Source organism: Corvus hawaiiensis, chromosome Z, assembly GCF_020740725.1.
Source record: "Corvus hawaiiensis isolate bCorHaw1 chromosome Z, bCorHaw1.pri.cur, whole genome shotgun sequence".
NCBI lineage: Eukaryota > Metazoa > Chordata > Aves > Passeriformes > Corvidae > Corvus > Corvus hawaiiensis.
Genome location: NC_063255.1, coordinates 40,794,737 through 40,811,425, shown reverse-complemented (window position 1 = coordinate 40,811,425; position 16,689 = coordinate 40,794,737).

The window sequence follows — 16,689 nt, the reverse complement described above, 5'->3', positions numbered from 1 at the left end:
TACATCTTTAACATCTCCAAAAGCCCAAGAGAATTGTAAAAAGATTGCTTTTAATCTTCTAAGAAATACTTTATTTTAATCCTTTCCAGGTGTAGTTCTCAGCTACTACTGAGGAATAAATCTTAGCTGGCTTTGTTTTTTTTTTTCCCCACACCGTATTATTAATGTATATTAATGTATTTAGTATATACTCCTTTTCAACAAGATGCGTTGTGGAAGAGTTTTTTAAAGCAGCTATAAAATAATCTTGAGTATTGGAAAAGTTTCTATGCATAAAGTTTTTAAACACTCTTCATGTTAGGGAGTCAGTTAAGAGAACTGCAAATAATACCTGAGATTTTCTCAAGTTTGCAAATATTTTCAACTTCTATTGTCATTTCCTGAGATGTTTGAAATCACTTTCTGCTTCTTTGCTTGTGTGTGCATCACTCCCTATGACAGTGATGGAGATGGGATATCTTACACCTGTTTTTTCTGACATATCTCCGCCAGGTAGCTCTTTGAGATGAGAATTTTATCCTTCCAGCACTATAAAAAAATGAGCTTATCCTTGTTTTCTGGTAAGTGTTGTTAGTGCCTCTTTGCCTCTGAGAATGTTTCATGGAAACCAAGTCTGAATTTTGAAATGCCTGAATTTGTCTTAAATTCCATATAAAAACACATGGTAGGGAAAGAACTTCTGAAGTTACTTGAGTAAGTAACTCAGTTAAATCTTGCCTCCAACTATGCTAACTTTCAGTGAAGTGTCTCTCTTATGAAAATATTCAGCTAACCCAGATTGACAGGTACATCTTTTGTTGGAAGTATAAGCTCACCACGTCACTTTAGTAGAAGCAACCTAGATTCTCATAAGAGAAACCACTACTTCTTTCTAAACTTCATCCATTTGCCAAGACAACACAAGTCCTTAGTTACTGTGTGAACCTGCACAGCACATTTAGAGACGACTTCCCTTGGAGCCAAATATTTCGGTCAAAATTTCCCTAGTGCTTGCCTAGATCAGCCAGAGTGCAGTAAACTGAACTGCAATGGGATCATGAGTTTTGTATGGAGAAGTAATAAGCAGAACTAGAGGATCACAATGGTCAGAAGGACCTTTGCTGGATTAATAACAGGATAGACAAAGGTCACACTGCTCTAGAGCTAATGGTGCACCTGAACATCAGCTATGGCCAGTTCCACCATTCCCCTAAGCTGCAGACTTGAACACACTAATGAGAGAAATAACACTTAGAAAAAAATGAACAGACCCATGCCCTGAAGAAGGATACAAAGGCAGACTACTACGCTGCAGTTTCTGGGTTTCTAAGAACATGCCCACTGTGGGTCTCCAGAAAACAGAAAGCATGTAGCTTTCTTCCTCATGTGCCTGGTGAGGGGGCAATGGGAGAATTTGAGGCGGGGGCTAAGAGCAGTGTGCTGCCTCCCGGTTTTCTCAGTACTCATTGAATCACACCTAGGCAAAAATCCTCACATCAAGCACAGACATTACAACCTAACTAATTATTATACCAAGCACTCAAGAGTTTTCATGTTTATTTTCCAAGGTTTTGGTGTGAATTCATTAATTAACACAGTAAATTTGCTAATGAATATTTTAATAGTGTTAATATGCTGCATATGCAGATTGAGTCTACAGAGTGTCACCTGGAGAAGAACTGCTTCAACATTTGACTGATTTATGATGCAAGTTTTGTTTTGCCAGTCTTTCCCTTCCTTTAGATCATTAGGTGACATTTCAGTAATAATAGTGTCCTTAGACCAAGTCAGCATGGAAGATGATTTCACACAGCTAGTGAAATATTTTTAAAATGCAAACAAAATGAATTTTTAAAAGCTTCAAAATAGCTTTGGATTCAGAAAGCCCTTACAATTCATGGGCAGTTGTCTTTAAGAAAATTGCTCTTAAGTTATGCATACTTCTTACTCATCTGTTCAGAGATTTCTCTGTCTCTTCTACCACATAGTCTGTATAATTTAAGGTGACTCAATGTACAGGAAAGTTCACCTTCCATTAAAATGTTTTCTTTAGTAAGCACTCTCCTGGAAGTGCTGTAGTGTAAACATGAGTGGCTACGAATACGAACATTTATTAAATAGTGCTGATGAATTTTTCAATACCTAAGGGAGAGCAATTCACAGCTCAATCATTCGGGCCATTTTAAGTGCTGCACAGGACAATTCCACAACATCTTCCTTTAATATTTAATTGCCCATTTTATTCTGTTTACCTTTTTGGTTAATATATAATTTAAAGCCCTTCTACTAAAAAGGAGCGGGGAGGGAGGGAAGAGAACAACTGTTAGCCTGCTTTTAACAAATCTCTGGTGAGAGCTTTTCCTTCATTTAAAATTCATTGCAAAGAATTTTTATTTAATATCAGTAACACAAACCCCAAGTATTAAAGGAAAACTTGGAAGCAAGTCTTGCATAACAGTCCTGACATTGACTTAAATTTGACTGACACCAATTTCTGACTGGCAGCCTTTCACAAAGCACTCCAGAAGACTGGGATGATGCCACACAGCCTGAGCAATGGAAGGAAAAAGTGTGTGGCAGTGTTACAACCCCTGTTGCACAAAGGTTATTCCACAGGAAGTAATATTCTTCAATGTCTTGGTGGAAAGGGAAAAGGGATTGGAAAATGTAAGAAAAATATTTGGCTCAAAATTACAAAAACAGGGAATGTACAGAGAGATATATGACATTGTGGTGATTAGGAAATAAACTGGTAAGTTAATGGTCCTGAAAGTGCTTGGGTACTGTGAAGTGGATAAAAAAGCAACAATCACGTAAGAATGTTGCTCTTCCTTGCCAGTCATTGGGACATCACAGCTCATCACAACCATGAATCTCATATTTATTAAAAACAGTAAAGAGCTCATTTTAAAATTTGGAACAAAAATAACAGCAGTGGTACTTAGGCTTTGGTCATTATTTTGAGAATCACAAGCAAACTCACATGGGCTTAAATATTGAAATAAATGTGGTTGTTCTGAAATTTTCAGCGGCTGTATGTTTGATCTTTCACTTTCTGTAGTCTTTAATATATTTAAAACAGATTAGGAGTTTATGGCCTAGAGTAGTCTATCACTTTTATTACCTCCTGCCTTAAGATAAGATCATTGGTTTGCTGAGAAGCTTTTGAAAAATAATAAATAAATGAAATAAAATTAATAAATCCCTTAGCTTTTCTGGCTCACTCTCTTAATTTTCTTTAACAATCACTCAGGGTATATCTACAGAGAATAATATCATGCTGTGGAGGTATATCTAGATGTGCTATTAGAAATCTGGTGCATTAACCAAGCATTTTCTCTGGATCCAATATGTCTTATTTTTCAGAATTATGTGCAATATTAAAGACTAGCATATACGTAATCATGAGATCAATGCTCAACTTACATAACATCCTAATGAAAAAGAGAAAATGTGAACACAATATTCAAAGTTAGCATGACTTCAGCAGCTATATTTAAACAAAAAATGCAAGGAGAAACAAAAATCATGACGAGAATTAAACAGCTTATGTACAGTCTTTAAGATATATCTAGCACAATGCATAAAACTGGAAAATTAAGAATAATATTCTGGGAGGTATTGAAAAACACCTGAAAGAGGACATAGTCATTGGTCACAGCTAGCATGGCTTCTTGAGAGGAAAATCCTGCTTATCAAACCTGATTTCCTTTTAAGACAAGGTAACCCACCTATCTGATCAAGGGATGCCAGATGATCTTTTCAGATTTCATTAAAGCCTTCGATACTGTCTCTCACAGGACCCATCCATCACACAGCTGGATAAACACATCATGGGATGGGTGAGCAACTGGCTCACGGGTCAGGCATAAAGGATTATAGTGAATGGGGTGACATCAGACTGGAGACCTGTCACTGGTGGGGTTCCACAGGGCTCCATCCTCAGCCCTGTGCTCTTCAACATCTTCATAAATGACTTGGACACAGGACTGGAAGGGATACTGAGCCAGTTCGCAGACGATACAAATCTGGGAGGAGCTGCTGACTCCTTTGAGGGCAGGGAGGCCCTGCAGAGAGACCTCAACGAATCAGGGGTCTGAGCAATCGCCCACCATATTAAGTTCAACAAGGGAAATGCCGGATTCTGCACCTGGGACAGGGCAACCCTGGATTTATGACAGACTGGGAATGAGATGCTGGCAAGCAGTGCCATGGAAAGGGACCTGGGGGTTCTGGCAAGCTGAACATGAGTCAGCAGTGCCCTGGCAGCCAGGAGGGCCAACCCTGTCCTGGGGTGCATCAGGCACAGCATCGACAGCTGGGCAAGGGAGGGGATTGTCCCACTCTGCTCTGCACTGGGGCAGCCTCACCTCGAGGGCTGGGGGCAGTTTTAGGCAACACAATGTAAGAAAGACATTAAACTATTAGAGAGTGTCCAAAGGAGGGCAACAAAGATGGTGAAGGGCCTTGAGGAGAAGCCGTGTGAGGAGTGGCTGGGACCACTTGGTCTGTTCTGGAGAGGAGGAGACTGAGGACAGACCTCATTGCAGTTACAACTTCCTCATGAAGGGAAGAGGAGGGGCAGGCACTGATCTCTTCTCTGTGGTGATCGTGACAGTACCTCAGGCAATGGCCTGAAGTTGTGTCAGGGGAGTTCAAGAAGCATTTGGACAGTGCTCTCAGGCACATGGTGTGACTCTTGGAGATGGTCCTATGCAGTGCCAGGAGTTGGACTTGATGATCTTTGTGGGTCCCTTCCAAATGAGCATATTCTGAGATTCTCTGAAAATGTTTGTATTTGCATATATTATAAATTCATCAACCTTGAGAACAGATTAGGCCTATACGATGGAATTATCTGTGACTTTGCTTCTTAGTGTTAAAATCCCAAGATAACAGGGTATGCTTCTCTACCAATGAACTAGGTGAGAACAATTAGCATTTGTGTCTCCAGTAAGAGCGGCCAAGGACAACGTGAGCAGGAAGTCTCCATGTTTAATCACCAGATCACGAACAAGCAGTCAATATGATCCTGTGAAATGTCACTCTGTATTGGAATTCTCAGACTTCATCATTGTCTAGAAAACTAACCCAAGTCTGGCTGAAGTTTAAGGGAAAACCATATCTAAAGAAAAGCAAAACAAGACACACTATTCTACCGCAGCCCCACCCACCCTTTCTCTGATCTTAACAGACAATATTTTAAATCTTCAAGACTTCCAAACGACAAGGTTTCAAGAAAGTCAAGGTCAGGAAACAGTAATTTCCTCATGATCAATACCAGCCATGAGGATGCTTTTCCTCCTCTTCATAATCAGTGTGCTGTGACTTGCCACTGTTGCTATTTCCTACAACCTCAGGGGAAGAGTATGTGGTGCCTACTTCCACGGCTCCTTGGTCTCTTCTCCTTTTGTACACTGAGTAACTGCCAGACACTTATGGTCTCATTTTCCCTATCAGCTAACCTAAAATGCTAATATTCTGCAGTATGAAGGGCACGCATTTTGAGATGTAAGCCTATGCTGCCTGAACTCATGAAAGCAATACTTAAGCTATATACTTAATTGTTTAAATAAAATATTTTATTACTGACTTTGATATAGCCTGAAAGTATACAAGAATTTTTGCTCTGTTGAATTGTGGGTTTTATGCAATATATAGTGTAGGAGCTTTGGGGTTCAGTCTGGACTGGGTGTAGACGGTCGGAGACGGTGACAAGAGATCTCTATAGTCAGATCTTGGAACATGCGGTTTATTGCAAAGGGCGTGGGTACAGGGGCACTGCTTAGAGCTGCCAGACTCAGCTCGGAGCAGGCCCAAGAGAGCAAGAGAGTAAGCGGGTAAGTAAGGAGAGAGAGAGAGAGAGAGTAAGAGTAAGAGTGTGTAAGAATGTGTGAGAGTAAGGAATGAGAATGAAGAAGTCCTGGTTACAATACAATAAATCATCTTCTGTACTGAATATTCTAATTGTCACTAACCAATCTAATACAAGATACAAATCCTATAGCATTTACATACAGCCTATAAGAGTTCTTATATTACCATAGAGTATTACATCTTAACTCCTAAAAACTACTCTTTGGACCCCTTCTGCTGAGCTAGTAGGGTCTGCTCTGACCCTTGGACCTGTCTACAAGCAGAGGGTACTGTTCAATCAAGAGGGGATTACCTTCAGTCGGCCATACCATTGTTTTCCAGTTGTTCAGTAACTAAGACTTGGTAATTCAAAGGTGGCTTTCATTTCGATGTCGCTTATAGTTTTCATATTCCCAAAATCTTTTGTCAGGCAATCATATTTATAAGGCTTTCCTGTTTCATCTTCCCCAACAATATAGTTTCCTGTTCTACTCAATAAATAACTAGATACTATTATTTTATTTACATTTAGCCAGATGGTAAAATGGATTTACCAGTTACAAACTACCTGCAGAAATCAGAGTAACCTATATTATTTGAAAAAGACTAGTAAACTTTATCCAATAGTCAGAGATGGTGTTTGCTTGTTCAAATCCATTTTAATCTCGGAGCCGATGAATTCATGGAAACTGCTCTACTTTTTCACCTAAGAAATACAGTCTGTCTAGTTTGGTTTATGTAAGTTTTTCTAAGTTTGTCTGACCAACACACACTACACTCTATCAGTCTTCCCACTGTCTGAGGCTGTCTGCAAACTAAAGCAAGGAGAAATAGAGGAAAATTAATTCTTCTAGTTTGGTGTCAATTTGCATTCTACTTAATTATAAAAATTTGTAGTTTATTAAATTATCAGTCTATTATTATCAAAATTATATTTGGGTATTTTTTTCTGATTTTTTTTTGCTTGTTTCCTTTATTGCACTGTAAATTGTGAAACAAAGATGTATAAAAGCTGTTCTCATCTAAATTTCAGTCCCTCACACTTTCTTCCTAGACTTAACATGCCACTTGTTAAATATAGTCTGTTCACTGCATCCTCCTATTAAATGCATTCAAATTCTACTCTCTTGCTCCTAGAAAATTAATCCTAAATGAGGTTAAAAGCATCACTGCTTTTTAAAATATCTTTAAAATCAGATAATGTGCCTGTTATTTTCAGCCTGTTGCCTCAGATTTCCCTGTCATTAGAAGTAATTTGATTATCAAACCTCATAGGTTTACTGGTAGATGATCTGAACCAGTAAAATATTTTACTTTTGGAATTGATAGTATGTTTCATTCAGTATTGGTTACATAGCAGAAACTCTTAATTCTTATCATATGCTTGTAGTTTTTTAGAACTTCTCTAGTCCTTTCCACAGATTAGATGAAAATTTCAAGCATACAAGAAGATAATTTGGTTCACTTCTGCCATATTGTACAACCTCAGCTAAAAGTAAATTGTTAAAAAATCTTTGAAAATTGCTTCTGTATTCCCAAGAAAAGCACACACAGAATTGTTTTCTGTTTTCCTCTCCCAAAAGTGTGAGCACTTTGGCTGCATTCCATCCTTCAGAAAATCAACTCACTCTAAGATGTTTAGTTGCCCTTATTCTGTGCTGCCATAAGATGACAAAAAATTGGAGTGAAGATATACAGAGTGGGGCTTCTCTCAGGAAAGTGGTACCTTTTTTATTTCCTTTTTTGGGTATACAGTATACACAAAATGTAGACAACAGTGTAAGTTAGAAAGTAATCACACCACGTCATACCTCTTCCTCAGGACCAGCCTTGCCAGTGCTCCTAGAAATCAATACACTGGTCCTACTGCACGTAAAATCTGTTTCCTCTTTGTTAGACTGTCGCTGTTGGGGCGGTCACAACACACACAGACAGTGCTTCTTTCAAGGGCCAAAAAGCCATTTATTAAACAAAGCAGCCTCTTTTATACCCCTTTTGTATGTTATCGTTCGGGTTACAGATGCATTGGCCGCTAAACTACTACAATAGACTCATTGGCTATTACTAACTACAAGATACTACCATTGGCTACCTATAGCATAAGCATTCAAACATTCAGAAAAATAACAGAGGCAGATATGTTGCTGTTTTCTCCTTCTACTGTTTAGCTTTCTTGGTTCTGTTGATACTATATTCTCATGGGTAAAAACTAATTGTTTTTCTTCTTATGGACTTTTCTCACAGTCCTTCTCTAGACAAAGTAACAGGGTTGAGCCATAATTTTACAAAGGCAACAAGGCCTTCATTTTATAAGGTTTTACTTAAATGCCACATCAGACCCAGACAGCAATCCTGACACTGTCAGGCTGGGTGTTCAGAGACTTCTGTCTGCCAAAGCTTCACCTTCTGTTCCGTTTCACCCTAAGGGTAAGTAAGACATTATATTCAGTCCACACACATAATAATAACAACAGTATGATTCAAAATACATTCAAACATTTGAAATGGTTCAGTCACAAATGTCGGCAGAAGGCTGGATCTGCAAACTTGTTATAGCACACACTTGTGACAACATTGTTTAAATATAAATGAGAAATGTTACTTACAAATGTCACTAGAAATGTTCCTTAACTGTTGACTCATCTTATGCAAATACATTACCTCCTTGAACCACAGTGTGCCCATATCTATCCTTCTGCCTTTGTGATAGGATCACTGCTAAGTTGACTGTAAGCAGCAATTAACAGTGAAGGTTTCAAAGTCCCTTCATAAGCATAGAAAGCTCTGCAACAGTCTGCAATAAAGATTCACATTCTTTGTTCCTATATATGTCCAGGTGCACATCTTTATAGCAATTCCTACATGTAAGCATCATAGTTTGAACCAGCAATAGTTTTTGAATAAATTTGTGGAAGAGGGATGATCAAGATCATCTTTCCAGTAGATCTTTCTATAAAGTTGACAATGCTCAGGTAAAAATTAATTTCCAAGCCAGACTTAGAGCAAAATAAAGGAGAAAAAATTAAAGGAAAATTAAAGGGAAAAGCATTTACCTTAGAGAGTTACAGGTAGAATTAAAAAAAAAAAATCTGTTCATTGTGTAAACAAAAATAAAGTGTTGTTGATGCCCTCAACAAAGTTCATGCTTGGCCTGGCTTAATTGAGGGTATGTTTGTTATTGAAAGTTGGATTTTTTCATTGTGAAAAGTTTTTCTCTCAAGGATGATTCTTCTACATTTTAAAATATTACTGAATAGCTTAGGAGGCTTTCTTTCCACAGCAAATGTTCAACACTTGTAGGCAAAATGGGAAGGGGATGAGTTTTAGTTTTAAATTATGTTAATCTAAAATACTGGATTGTCAAGACTGGTACTCATCAGAACAGTTTCTTCCTGTCTGCAGCTACAACTAATGCTGAGAAGATGAAGAGATAAATTTGTGTATTTTCCCTTAGAGCAGGATTAATAAGACAACTATAAAATGTATATATATCTTCATATGGAAATTGCACACACCTGTTATTTATCACTTTCTATGCAAATGCTTCAATGACTCTCTTTCCTTATATGAGTTTATACATAGCCTTTTAAAAATACTAGAACATAAGGTATATGAACCTAGGATTGTGGTTTCATTTTTTAAGCAATTTTTTTAATCTATGTATGCCTCATGTTCTACTGTGTTTATGACCAGTGGCATAAATACATTACAATGATCTCACACACATTTCCAAGAAGAAGTGGAAAAGTATTTAAAATTCAGAGATTTTAACTTAATGATTTTTCTCAAGTAATCTATATTTATGCAATTATATTAAGTCATTCATTCAACACATAAATATATACACCTGTGCCACAATATTTACTTATGATATTCTTTATTTCCAACAGACAAAAACCCCGTTTCTTTGCATAATCTTGAAATTATCATTGGAAAGAGAATCTGTCTCTGTACTAAATATTTTTTTGAACTGAATTAGAAATTCCCTGATGCATTCTCTCACCAGTTAGGAACAAAGATACATTTTTACAGATAATTCCAAAGAGTCTGCTTGGCTCAGATGTAAGTACTGAGCCGCAAAAAGCACTACACACTGCTTATGACATCTGACATAGAATGTCTAGTAGTGGGATAAAATACAATTAACAGCATGGGTACTCTTCTTCTGCATCTGAAAGCAGCTTAGAGCAGTGAAATACACCATGGATGTCTCATCCAAATTAAGTTGTGGAGAAAATGGGATACAATTAAAACATATTTATAATTTCCAATCGAGTTTATAAGAAAAAGAAATGGCCTTTCTTACTTTTAAATAGACCTGTTCTCTCTAATGTAAATCTTCATTTTTGGCAATATACATACCTTCCTACTCTAAGACTCATGTTTCACGGCTTCTCTAGGATAGAGAAAAGAAGCCAAAGTATATTCTTCTGTACTTAAACAGCATGCACAATAGGCATGTTAGCAAAACTTATAGGATGATGAAACAATGCTTTCTTTTAGCCATCTGTCTCTTCACATCACTTTCTTTAATTGTTACAATCTGGTTACAGTGATTCATAAGAAACAATATTAGGTAACATTAATAACAGTATTTAATTAGATGGTTTAAGATCCAGTTTGGAGTTTGACTGCAATTAGTTTAAAACAATCGGAGGTATGCATGTGTTATTTGTTTTGCTTTGCTTGACTGGCTGCTAAAGGAGAGGATGATGTGCCTACCAAGCCCTGTTATTTACAACCTTTACTTTTTCTTCCAACTTCTCCCTTTCCCAAACCCCCTCCTCAACTGTTACAGCCAATGGTAATTTAGATAACATCTAAAGCCTTGCCTGACAAGGTAAATTCAAATTATGAAGCAATCCTTCCACATGGAAAGACCTTGTTTGCTAGATTAGTTGTGGATTGGCTCTGTTTGACAGCTTGTTTGCAAAAGGTGAGCTATCTGCATTTCCAACGCAAGCAAGCATCATTTAAGGAAAAAATAGAGATGTCATTTCTCTTATTTGTCACAGAGTTCATGTAATATTCCTTCTCAGTTTTCTTCATTGTTTACTTCTTAGGAAAATAGTAGCAACTGTGTACCTTCAAATGAGACACCTAATTTTGTTATGGATGAACATAGTGTTGTGAAAAAACAGTGGCACAGCTGTCATAACAGCTGTCACGCATTAATCATGACAGTGACAAATAGCATAATTACTTTATCTGGAATGTCTAACATGCAACTCAGTATGCACCACTGCAGCGTAAGCATATCAAGCATGGTTTAATTACAAGACATCAATATAGGTTAGTCAGACATGGTCTTGGAGACACTGATACAAAATGAAAATAAAATTATTTATCAGTCCCTTTTTAGGAACACTCAAAGACTAATTACTTAGTCTACAAGGTAACTTGAATCTCTTTTCCTAATCAGTCTCTTTGATGCCAATTCTGCATGGTGACTTGAGCTCCTGGCACGCATCTGTTTCTGACCCAAAACCTCAGCTATGTACCATGTTCAACGTTTCTTCCAAGATGGCTTAAATGTTCACATCTGTCCCACATCCTTTAACTGAACAAAATGTAGCAAAATAGCAAGCTTCATTGTGTGTTGCTGTGTAAAACTTCTTTCCCACAGACTTCACAACGGAGACATGAAGGGTGAAGCTTGTGTCACAACGTGTGCATTGGGTTCTGCAGTTACACCTGCCAAAGCTAAAGTACTGTGTAGGAAGAGCCCATTATAAGGACAGCTACCACTGAAAAACACTAATCCTGCTCAGGCTTAAATTTCAAACAAGCAAAACCATTAAGAGGTAATTTTTTTTTTCTTTTAAAACCCTACCCGGTTCAGCGTTTCTTTAATATCACTCTCTGGGTCCACATGTGTACACACGTTTGCAGCTGTTTTGTTTAGGCTTTCCTGAAGATAAAATACACACATAAAATCCTGTTGCCAAGGTTCACTTCGCACAGCAAATTCCACTGGTAATTACCAACTCATAGTATTTTTACTTTTTGCTCCAGATTTGTTAAGCTCTGCATCTCATTGAATTCACTTATTGAATTTCTAGGGGCAGTTCATGAATTGTACTGAAGCTGACTCAATGAAATATTAATGAATCAATTTCCATAGACATGGATTCATTATCTCACTGGATGGCATCAAAAAACACAGTACTGCAGAAAGTATCCTTACACCTGCCTGCCAGAGGATTTCATTTTATTATTCAATTTTTAAAGCCCACACTCAGTCTTGGTAAGTTTACACTGGGAGCTTTTCAATCTCTTGCTCCAAGACAAAATTAAGGTGGAAACATTGTAATATTATTTAGAGGAACCTCAGTAATCCATCAAATGTGATTTCCTATTAACCAGCAATGCAAGATTTTCAGTGATTTGTTCTGGAAGCAAAGTCTTTTAAAACACAATAAATTCCTTAAAAATATGAAAGCTTTTTCTCCACTTTCTTCAATAAGAGGTATACAGGGAAAAATGGCGAAATATTTTAGTAATTGGCTTCTGGGATTAAAAAATTTACACCAATGAATCCAGGATTTAATGACTGGATTTAAGATTTCTATGCTTCTGTAGTCTCCAGAAATGCATCTTGAAATTATTTCAACCATAAAGGTTAAATTTTAAGACATCTCATGGGTAGCCTGGGATGGCTTCCATAATTACTCATCTGTTCTTTAATAATCACATATCAACCAAAATGAACTGCTTGCACCTGAATCTTTCACATGCTTCAGGTGTGTAACCAAGATCACTGTACTGACTTCCTCTAGGATAACCACGGAGGAAAAACGTCCTATGGCCTATCTCCACCAAATCCTGGATTTGGTGGTTATGCACATGAGGTTCTGCCAGGCTCATAAAGTAGAAATCATACTGTCAAGGTAAACAGCCTTCTTTAAGTTTGTTTTCAGTGGAGTTAAACTTTGAACTATCTGAATTTCCTGCACGGCCATCTTTGTAGGGTATCCTTTGGCATAACCAACTGCAAGCTAGAAGATGAAATTCCACAATCCTTCCTCACATACCTAAGACAGTTAACAAGGAGGTCTTCCTTCTAGAAGGAGGTTCTAGAATAGAGGTTCCTCTATTTCTGTTCATCAGATACCTAACAGAAGTACTCTCTTTCCCTAACAACAGGAACCAACAGGCTTTTGGTGAGAAAATTAGCAGCTGCCAATTGTATTTATCTCTTTGACTAAGAGGTTTATTATTTATCTTCCCTGTTGCAGTACCCATGTGGCAGCACTGATATTGAGCAGCTGGACAGATTGCACCCTGGAGCCACATCTGCAGCTATATAGATCAACACCACTTTCATTGCCTCAATGCTGGAGAAGTTTATCTTCTGTCAGTTAGATTTACTACCCACTTCATGAATTGTTAAGGGGTTTCCCTTCCCCTCCTCCAATTTGATTTTGAAAACATGTTACTGTAATCTGATCGTTAACAGCTGATTAGTCAAGTATTTCATTTTTTTTCCCTCTAATTAATGGGGATTACCAGTTGGGTTTGCAAAGATGAATCTGGAATGGTGAAGAAAATAAAAAGTGATTGCTGAATGAAACTGGGAAATAGCTGTAAAAGACTGCAAAATACAGACCAGTAAAAATTATACAAATACATGAATGCATCATGGCTCATATCTGTTTCAGTAATTTCTTAGTATTTGAACTGACTAATCAATAATTACTCACATTAGGCTTTCTTCCCTGGGAAAGTTGAGTACTAAATTGTTTGCTTTCCATAAAGAATAACAAAAAATGCATTCTGATGCCAATAGCAATCATATCCTGGTGATATTCTGCATGTTTTTCTAACAGCTTATTAAAGGAACTACAGCTTTATAATGCACCCATGAACCTACACAGTAATATCAAATTTTTTATCCAGATAGCTGTCATAGTAGCAAGGCAGATCCAAGAAACCATTTGGGCAAGTTTTTGGGGCTAGTAATGGCTTAAAGATAATAGTTCTTTTTCTCCTCTAAGTATTGTAGAACCTGCCAACTCAGATGCAGCAATATGCAAAAGGCAGGACATTGAACTGTCTTACCCCAGCATATATGCAGTCAGCTTGTAATCGGAACATGGTTTTCCCCCTTTTTCTTATTGGCATCAATGACCTGCAACTATATGAAAGTAGAACTCTTCTTGTTTTTTTCGATTTCACTCCTTACAAGATGAAAAAAAGTTATACCACTTTCCCACTTTGGAGGACTATAAAATAAAATATTTGAAAATTAAACATTGTCAAATTATTTGAGTTCAACTCAAGAGGTAAAATTAGTGGTTCTACATATACCAGTTGAGATCAGTTTTCATATCTGTTTACAGACCAGAGATGTTTTGTGTAATGTAAATCTCCAAAATAATTTTCTGTCAAGTGTTGTCTCATCAATTGTTGATTATGTTTGTATCAAGTTAACAGCACACATATTGGATTCCTGCAGTATCCTTCTCCAGTTAATTGCTTTGTGAACCTAAAACTGGAAGTCATGGGTCCTATGTCCCACTATTTAAGATAGCTACATAATGACAGAGTTCATCAATGCTCCTTGCATTTCCATGAGATCAGATCTCCACTGCGGCATGATATGTTAGCCCAAAGGAGAACTCCAGGCAAAACCTGAATATCTGTACACAGTACAAAAGAGTGCTGCAATGTATTCAGAAAACAGAAACATTTTCAAAAGGAATGAAAAGGATCAGAGTATAATTTGATGTATAGTGAACATATCCAAAACCTTTTTCACTTGGTATAGGCTTATATGAAAAGTGCTGGGCAGAAGTCCACCAGTAACATGGTTTCCAAAACAGAGCTTAGAAGGAAGATGGGTAGAAGAAAGAAGTCAAACACTCTACATGCTTAATGGTAAGCTAACTAATGATGTGGAAAGTTCATTCTTTCCTTCTCCATAATTTCTAAATATTAAAAATAACTCCGTTTCATCAGTTCTTTGGAAAAGATACTTGTATTTCAAATGACCATTTGCAGCAAGTTAAGGCTTGGGGGTTTATTTTTCATGTTTGTAACTGCAGTTCTAATTGAATTTTTTATCAAAGTCCACAACTGAGTCACTAAAACAAAATTCAACAAAATTTTATGACAACAAAATAGATATAGTTCTTGTTTAAACATGTTTGTGTTCAGTGATCTCTTATTTTTCATCATGGCTAGTTAAGATTTCATTCTGGTTATCTGGAATATATATTTCCAATGTTTAATTGAGCTCTGTGAATTCCCAAATTAAAGCAGCACTGTGTTTTTATACTATAGCATCCAGTCAAGTCTTGTACATAAAAATATAGCATGAAATAACCAAGAATAGATTCATTCATCTAAATAAATTCAGTGCAGGGAATGTTGCAAATGAAGTAGGTATCAGGTTACCTATACACCTTAGAAAAAGGTTTGCATATTCTTTTAAATATCCCATCAATCTTTATAAGTTACAGTTGTGTTCTGTGTAAAATGACTGATTTTAATTCATATGATATTCATGAATATGTCAAAGGTATACCCAGAGAGATACCTAGATAAGGACAAAAACCCTACATGTGACCTATTCTCATTCTTTCCACGGAGATGAAAATTTTAATGCCATGGTGTACATGTACACTTTTATTATACTTCACACTGCACAGAAGGACTGGGCAACAACAGGCTGCTGGAACAGTCACCATTTTAACAAGCTTTAGTTAGATTCACCAACCCTTATATCTGGCAGATTGTGGCCATATGGATCTGCAGACATGATTTCCTGTTCAGCCTTCATATCATAATGTACATTGTAGGGTGACATGACGCATCTAAGCCATGTGCAGGACTCCATATTCCTCACTGAGTTTTCTACCACCTAGTCTGGTCTGCAAGAGTGACAGCAAAAAATTCTTCAACATTTTAGAGCAACAGTACATTTAGGCTTTCTTTGGACATGAAATGTTCTGAGAAACTGAGAAGCTACCTTTAAGCAGGTATTCTCTAGCAGCTTGCCCTCATGTCTAGCTGTGTTTCCTCTCTGATCCCGTAGTAGTCAGTCTACATGAACTTGCAATCTTCTCTAAATATGTCAGTGAAGATGAACATGAAAATACTGGGTTCTGCTGCGTATGAAGATCTACAATAGAAATACTAACAATGTCCATCTGCAGCAGAGTGTATTTTTTGTTAGTTATGAGATATCTTCGGAAATGAGGGTGGAAGTAAAGAAAAGGACAGCAACAACACTGATGTTATCATGATGTGGTAGCAACGTTTCTCTAAAGAGAATATTCATGTGGGTAGGCATAAATAGTCTCCATTGTCTGAGTAGCTATTACAGAACCAACAGACTGAGGAGTATTTTAAAAAGTGGGCCTGTTTATTTTGCCTCAGAGGAATATGGATCATAATTTGAATGTCTCAGGGCAAAGGAAGATAAATTCTTGAGAGACGTGTTGTGATCTATGTTTTCGTATCTTTTCATTAGAGCTATCAAATACAGGCCTAATTATTAAATTATTAGGTTTTAGAAAAATTCTTCATAGCTGCATTAAAGGTGCATTTATATTTTTTCAGGTTAATTCTGAAAAAGCTCTACTGAAAGCACAAACTCAGTTTTGGAAATGTTCACACATGTATAATGAATAACTCATAGATAATGAAATGAGGGTTAAGTATGTACAGGCTAGAGACTTCCGGCTTGGCTTATTTTTGGGTGGGTCTTGTTGTGTTTCTGGGTTTGTTTGTGGGTTTGTTTTTGTTTTATAAATTATTGCCTAGGCATAGGGCAACATAAATACTCCCTTATGGTTCCAGACTTAAGCAAGTGTGAGTTCCTCAACAATATAAATCTCTCACTCTGAC